Below are 8,526 nucleotides of genomic sequence, written 5' to 3'. Positions count from 1 at the left end.
TAACTGACATGATGTGCTCTATCACATTGCTTCTATCTGTCTTTCCATCACTTAGGAAGTTATTTTGATAATTTATAATAATAAAAGGGCATGTCTGTGTGTGTGTGACTGTCATAGCTCCAAGAGCAAAGAACCTAGAAACCTGAAATTTTGCACCCATACTAAGTGGACCCTGAGGGTCTGCACCTGGGTTATATTACTTATTCATGTGTGTGCACATATGCACTTGTGAATCTTTTTAATGAGGCAATCTAGCAAAAAAAAAACACATAACAACTTGTATAAAATATAGAAAAACCAGTGTGTTTTGGTAGCAATGCATTCCAAGAATGGCTTTTATAGCATGTTGCTTAGCAATTAAAGTATAACCTAATATTGTTGTTAAGAGGTTATGTGCTGAAAGTATAAAATGAAATGTATAAACTACAAAATTTAAAACAATATATGTTGTTTTCTAATTTAGAGGCTCCGTTAATTAAAGAGGTTTGTTTTTGTTATTTGTTTTTAATTATTTAAGTTTATAATTGGAGGACAAGTCAAAGGGAAGGTTACCTTTATAAACAGGCCACATCTTGTAAAGGAGCAACAAAGTTTATATTTTTATGCTAAAATAAGTTCAGAATACACACACTGACAACTGACATAGTCATCTACAATAAATCAACCTAATAACACCAGTGAAGCCGGGCACTTTCGATGGTATATAATAATAATAATAATAATAAAAGGGCATGTCTGTGTGTGTATGTTTGTCACCGCCATAATTCCAAGAGGAAAGAATCTAGAAACCTGAAATTTTGCACACATACTAAGTGGACCCTGAGGGTGTGCACCTGGGTATTATTACTTATCCACGTGACTATCATAGTTCCAAGAGGAAATAATCTAGAAACTTGAAATTTAGAAATAAAAATCACAAATAAATTCAGTAAATAAATTAACACAGTTGGCTATCATTGGCTCTACCAACCTAGCCATGCTGTGGGTCAAGATTTTTTGTATAATTAATTCACTTCTGTGTGGAGAGCAACATTTGGAGAGAAATATTTATTTTACTAAATTTAATTTATAGGACGCCAAAAAAAGAATAAATACTACTTAAGTATTATTTCAACCTCTTATTTCATTTTATTACAAAAGGACATTGGGTGAAATTGCAGTTAAGAATAAAATAACTTATAAAATTTTGTTATTGTTTTTAGTGTGTTAAAAATAGATATCTGTATACTTATTAGGAAGGATTTCTTCTTAATTCATACATAGAATCAGGATCATTATGTAGTACTGTAGTTGTGTATACAAAGATTTAGGTATGAACAACTGCGCTTGCTTTAAAATTGGCATGAAGGTTGAAATGAACACCTAGATATTGTTGGAGAAACATTGAGGTTATGTTAAGTTACATTGTTTAGAAAATGTTAGTTCTTTGTTTATTTTAAAACTTTATAAACTATTTTGAATAAAAGATGTAATTTATAAAGATAAAAAAAATTGACAGTGAATTGGATTATTGTGTGATAAAAGTGTGCACAACCCTGCCAGCACAAGTAAGCGATAAACCATGTACTGTATATGCTACAACAGAAATAAGAGCAGTACCTTTCTTAGTGCATCCTGTCTGTGACAAATGAGGTACTATCGCCACGTGGTGCTGAAAGATAGCAGTGTTGCCAGTAGGGGTTTTGTGGAACTGCATGCACAAGAACGTACGAAATTGTCATTCTTAAGATAGTTTACCAACGAAGTTTTAGAGCACGGAATAGGTGAGCAACAAAATTGCTAATACTGTTATTTCAGCCAGTACCATATTTATAAAAACGTTTAGGTGGGCGTCGGTGACTTCTCATAGGAACAAAACTCTCTATTGATACATTAATAGAGGTCAAATAAAAAAAAAAAACGACACAAAGATCAGTCAAAAGTGCAGTTGAAACTTCAATGTAAAATGAAGTTAAACGAAACATCAGTTAAACTATTTGTATCACTGTTATAACAATAAATTCTTTCAGTTCTGGAACGGGATTCGCCTGGTGATTATCGTGACGGACTGTGAATCGAAAGATTCATGGTTTGTGTTCCATTGCCGCAAAGTTTGGCTCCACAATTTGGGGCTAAGGATGCGTTATAAGAGTAATGCTTGATGTGGGGAGGGATGCCATCCCGCTTCTTTTCAGAAGGGTGGAAACCATCCGACTTCCTTTTAGTAAACTGTAAGCTTCTGAAAAGGGAAAGGTTCAATAAACGATGCAATAAATATTTAAAGTGGCAAGGGAGTTTGGAGAGAAACTTTTTTTTTCTTAAAATGTCGTGTTAGAGAAAGGCAAGGATGAGACAAAGTAGTATATGGATGGAGAGAATTAACACTCTCGCGATGGGCTGGGTGGGTGACCAAGTTCGTAACCACAAAGTTTCTATATTATAAATCGTAACAGTATACATCTGTTTATACTTAAGTTTATTGTTTTATTGTCCTTTGAACTCTGTCTAAAAATATCCCGCTACACAGATTGTAAATCAGTTGGCGAACGTGCAGCTCATGTTACCATATGGAATTATGTAACAACAAATCGTGTGATGCCTGCAGGAATGTCTATATCACAGAAAATACCTCTGTGTGTGTGTGACAATACTAATGCTTTAGAAAGACCCTTTTCTAACCTGAGAAATGATGCAATGCTTGCACGAATATATGATAACGTGTTCATCCATATTATTTAAGATTCCTTGCTTGAGAAATGTTTATGTTTGGAGAAATACATTAAGTAATTGTTATATAAAATAACTACGACTTTGCAGAGTAATGCAGGAATTTTTTATTTTATTAAAAATATAAAGTACAGGTTGTGGAAACTTAAGGGATCGAGTAGTGTCAAATGTAATCAGATATTACCTATTTGTGTTTTTTTTTTAATTTAAGTAGTACCAGATCAGAATATATTACAAGAAGATAAGTGTGTATTCTTATATTTATGACGAAAGATGCTAATTTCGAAACCGAACGGCTAGTACTAGAATGCTTGCAAAATACTATACTAAATTTAGCCCATTTCGAGTTCTGCACATAGTGTTACAGTAATTAGTTTATTTTTTGACTGCCTTCTAATTGGGCGACGTGTTTCGGTGCACGTGCAGTAAGATGACGGACACGTTCCTTATAAGTTATAGGTTTCCATATTTTACAGTGTATGTGTGCTATTAGCATTCTGAATTATTTAGGTTTACTTGTGATTGGGTTGTTTATTCTTTATTTGCTTTTATCACTGGCTAACTACCTTCCTATAATTAGCTGAAGATAGTGAATGTGTAGTTTGGTTCAGGACATTATGGATTTAATGAAGGACCTGAATCTGGCCCTCTAATTTTAAATGTGTTCATCTACTGTTGTACAACAAGTTCATACTCACTTTGGTGCATAACTGTATTATGCACAATAATATAAAACCTGATGAAGTCGCAAAGGCGAATCGTTGGTTGAAATAAAAATATATTATTTTATATTTATCTGGAGTGTAAAGGTCGTTTTTTCTAAACTTTTACCAAAATGTGTAAATACCTCCAGTATGCACTAGAAATTTTGAAAGGGAACAAAAAAATGTCAGGTTTTATGTACGGGCCGGATCCTTTACAATAGGATCCTTTGCGCGTTAAGATAACTTTCAACAATAAACAAACAGCACAAAGTCCACATGTTTTAAAATGATATAGTCAAACATGTATACAAGTGCTCGTTACACTGTTGGTTATTACAGTTGTATCCAGAGCTTTAAATATTTCTCTTTTTTTTTTTCCGTCAAAGTCCACACAGGCTGGTTCAATTACTTTAGAACACAACTGACATTACATTATTATTCTCTGTTCTGTTATTACAAAACAATCTCTGATAATTTCACTTTAAAAAACCACCACTATACGCTCTTTATGACAACTCGCAATCACTCCGTCTAGAACTAACTATTTATACTACGGGCCGGCATGGCCAGGTGGTTAAGGCACTCGACTCGCAATCTGAGGGTCGCGGGTTCGAATCTCTGTCACACCAAACATGCTCGCCTTTTCAGCCGTGGGGGCGTTATAATGTGACGGTCAATCCCACTATTCGTTGGTAAAAGAGTTGGTGGGTGGTGATGACTAGCTGCCTTCCCTCTAGTCTTACACTGCTAAATTAGGGACGGCTAGCGCAGATAGCACTCGTGTAGTTTTGCGCGAAATTCAAAAACAAAAAATTTATACTCCGTATTTATACTCTGATAGAGGTCTAGAACGTTCCACACCTACTAGATAGCATAATGCAATATTACTTAATTAAAACAACGAGAAAAACTCAAAAGGTTTTGGTAACATGACGTAATAATATAACAGTCACCAATTCATAACTATTGAACTACATAACGTATAATTCGTAAACAGTCACATAAACAAAATTGCGATAAACTATCGCTTTTAAAAATAATTAAATTTAACACTCTCGCTATATAAGCTATTTGAATCATAACAGTCGCATTAAACTTGGTGGAAACAGTCGTGTATATCTAACACGGATTATCATAAGTTGAATGCTAGGACACATACGCTACTCGTGACTACATAGGCTTTTGACATTATCTTGGTATGTCTTGTCTTTACGCGTTTTTGGATTACATTTTAAGATATTTTCATTTCTTTGTTATGGTTGCTAACAACTTTTGTCCAATTACACAAGATGATGTTAAGTTCTTATTTTATAATTGTATATTTATCATTACTACACCGGCATATGTGTAATGGCGTTACAATTTGCTGTGAGGAACTGGTAGAGGAAATGTAACATTTCCCCAAACGATTGAGTTTAAAAGAATAAGCGATTGAATGAACAATTCTACTTTGACAGCCACTTTCGATTTTAACTCCATGAAGCCGACGTTAAATGAAAACGTTTAATGCCGTGGATAGCACGGTTGTATTTTCTCATTGTGCGTATTACGTGCACCTACTTGGCGAATGACAAACACACACGCCGTCCCCTAATTCCACGCAAGAACATTTGATAGTTTTATACATTTATACCTTAATTTCATTTTGTTATATTTGTCTGTGTCCAGATTCTGTTTAAACTTTAAGCTGTAGTTCGCACATCTATTGAAGGAAAACAACAACAAATCAAACAAAACACGCGAAAAAATCACCGTAATTAAAATTATTTATTTTTCATCTAAATATAGTTGATATAATGGATCCGAAGTAACAACTTCGATCAAGCTCGTCTGCACATCTTAAGAAATTAAAGATATTGTGTTTTAATAGTAGTTTTTTTATTTTTTTAATTTTCAATTGACAATTTCTCGTAGTTGTTTGTATCTAATTTAGTAATTAACTATTTGTTGTTTTTTGTTTCAGGTTATTTTGTAATAACTATTTCGGCATTTTATATTGAAAACAGCTTACAACACTTGGAAGTAAAATAATAACTAGCGAGGTTCCTACGTTTTCACGTAGTTTAGGAAATAGCCATTTTTTCTCCAGTTGCAAAGTGCAATAAGCCAGCCATAAATATATGATTGTTGTATAACCAAATTGTACATTTTAGCACCATGGAGTAAGTATCAGATTGAATGAAACATTTTAAACTTCTGGTCAAGTATGGCCTGTAAGTTTTTGTATTGGAACTTGGAAGATGAAGATCATTTTATGATTGGAAGATTAAACATGGTTTTATTCATATTTAATGTCACTGAAAACGTGATTGTACACGATTATACGAGTACGTTCTGTGTGGAACTAATAGTTTCGTTTTGCTTTTCGAGATGTTTTGTATCACTTTCACGGAAATTGTAAAACTACAAAATAATAATATAATGTGTAGATAAATGTTGTTTTTTCTGTTGGTGCTCAGTTGTTGCTCCCCAGTGGCACAGCGGCATGTCTGTGAACTTACAACGCTAGAATCCGGGGTTTGATACCCGTGGTGGCTGGAGCACAGATAGCCCATTGTGTAGCTTTGTGTTTAATTACAAACAATCTTCTTTCTTTCTTTTTCTTCCAGACAATTTTCAATAGTTTGCTATTCCTTCATTTCTTGGCGGATTGACTTGAAACTTGGTAGGTTTATAACTTAGTCCAATACGCACAGACGCATTTTTCATCTTCTTTTTATATTTAGGCCTTTCTAGGGATTTTATGGGGTCAAAAGTCAAACAACCCAAAACCGTATATTTGGGGTTCCTGTGTGATCATATTTACAACACTCAAGATGAAAATTGTCACAAATATAAATATTCATGCTTCCAACGTATTTACATACAAAAAAAGTTGGATTTCGAGGTCTCAATGTACCAATCAAGCGTTTCCATTATCTGAGTTACTTCTATTCTTTAATTGATTTGCCATGTTGCCATTTCTCATACTTAATTCAGTTCAACTCTCTATTTAAAAGCAAATACTTTTAATTTCTCGGATTCGTTTTTCTTCCTGTGTTTTATTTAAATTATTTTTATTTTCCGAATTCTCCAATATTCTCTGATTCGCACTTCTCTTTCCGTTGTTTGTTGCCGTTTCCAAACTTAGTTCAATTCAACTTTTTTTTTTTAATTCTCAGATTTGTATTTTTTTTCATGTTTGTGTTGAAAAAAAGAATATTTGGCAGTAAACCTCCACATATTGTTCATTCAGTAAGTGAGAATTAGGAAAAAAAAAAAAATGTTACTTTTCAATAGACAGTCAGAAAGCAGAATTATGTGGCTTAAGGGCAGAAAAATTAGCCATATTTTTTTTAGTCAAATCTAAAAATAATAATACCCAGGTACACACCCGCAGAATCCCCTTTGTGCGTGCAAAATTTCAAGTCTCAAGATTCTTTCCTCTTGGAGCTATGGCGATCACACGCACAGAGGCTCTCTTATTATTATTGTTATAGATAGAGGGGTCAAGGTACCACAAAGTGCATCATTTTAGGGTTTTTCGGCCAACTTACAAAGGATTTGGTACAAAGATAGTTTTTACAGGTTCCATGCATATACACACAAAAATGTGGGATATGCTCATTTTGGTTTATTCGGAGTTGGGGGTCAAAAGGTTACATGTTCCGTAACTTTAGGGATTTGGTCAATTACTTAGCCTTGTTTCGACCATTTTTTCAGGGTATTTGGTACAAAAATACTCTTTACAGGTCCGAAAGAGAGATATAGCCAATTTTGGAATTTTTGTCTTTAGCTCAATTTTACAGCAATGAATGTACAATTTCGGGTTTTTATAAACTATCCATGTGCACCTTAATTAACTTGCATGGGATTTGTTGGGATTCCGTGGCAAAGACATGTTGCCTATAATAATAATAATAATAATAATAATAATAATAAGCCTTGTAATATCTGTCTATTTTATTTGGTATTGATTTAAAAATGATTACTTTCTGACTATCACGAACAATCGTGAAGTAAAATTTAGTTATATATATAGCAATCAAAACATTTTCAAAACAAAGTTGTAATAATAACTGAATCGTCGAACACCTTGAATAGTTTTAATCGCCAAGATCAATGGTATTGGAAGATACAGTGAACAACTGGAATACAAATAACCTTTTCCTTTCATGAATGGCATCAATGTTACATAAACTAATTTATAATAACATAGTTCAAAATAAAAAATACTCTTTTGTGTGCCTGTGATTGTTTGTTTAGTTAAGGTGCTCGAATCGCGGGATCGAAGCTTGTCGCCGAATATGAGTACCCTTTTAGTTGTGGAGACGTTATGAGTGACGGTCCATTCCACTATTTGTTGATAAAGATAGCCCAAGAGTTGGCAGCGGGTGATGTTGACCTGCTGCCTTCCCACTAGTTTCTTCTAAATAGCAATTTTTCGAAATTGAAATAGTACTGGAATACAGACATGAAAATATCAACACTTGCGTTTGGTAGAAGAGTGAACTCGTTGCTTGACAGGGATGTAACTCCCTATACGCACAAACTTGTGTTACGCATCTTTTTTTCCCCTTGTTTTTTTGTGTAGGAAATGTTGAAGTTCGCTATACAATTTTATCACATGAGTATTTGTTCCAGTTAAGAAAGAAAACTGGAAATAGGTGTGAAAACGTTTTTTTTTGTTTTTTGTGCTTTTGATAACTTGTATGACGTCATAAGTCTCATTTCACTTCATTTTTTTTCTTAAAAGGAGACTGATTAATTGATTTTTTTTTTTGTCTTTATCATAAGTTTGTTACTCAACATGTTATTTATACCTTAATATTGTCAATTTGCAGTCGTTCACCATGGACTATTTTGAAGCAAAAGTGTAAAAAACAAACAAAACAGTTCAAACATTTGATGCCCTGTAAACCGACTACGAAATTCAGAACGCAGATGTTTGGCGTTCGGCAAAAAAACCTTGTAAAGCCCTCTGTTATATACGGTTAAGGCCTCGGGTACACCGCAAAATGAGCTGTGTTTTCCACCAAAGCATTAGTTTTTGGATCGTTTTGTAAGGATTACCGTATTTTTCGGAATATAAGACGTACCCTTATTTTGAAGACAAAGTTTTGGGGAAACAAAAGCT

The 8,526-nt window shown here is 33.7% G+C and overlaps 1 protein-coding gene across 1 annotated transcript in view; it reads left to right on the top strand.

Moving 5' to 3' along the window:
- The window catches only part of LOC106468022 (arrestin domain-containing protein 3-like), a 60,412-nt gene that overhangs the window by 11,535 nt on the left and 40,351 nt on the right, over positions 1-8,526 (top strand). The window lies entirely within an intron of this gene.

This window comes from Limulus polyphemus, unplaced genomic scaffold, assembly GCF_000517525.1.
Source record: "Limulus polyphemus unplaced genomic scaffold, Limulus_polyphemus-2.1.2 Scaffold2837, whole genome shotgun sequence".
NCBI classification, from domain to species: domain Eukaryota; kingdom Metazoa; phylum Arthropoda; class Merostomata; order Xiphosura; family Limulidae; genus Limulus; species Limulus polyphemus.
Note: the sequence above shows the minus strand (reverse complement) of the source record. Positions and strands in the feature narration are given on the sequence as shown.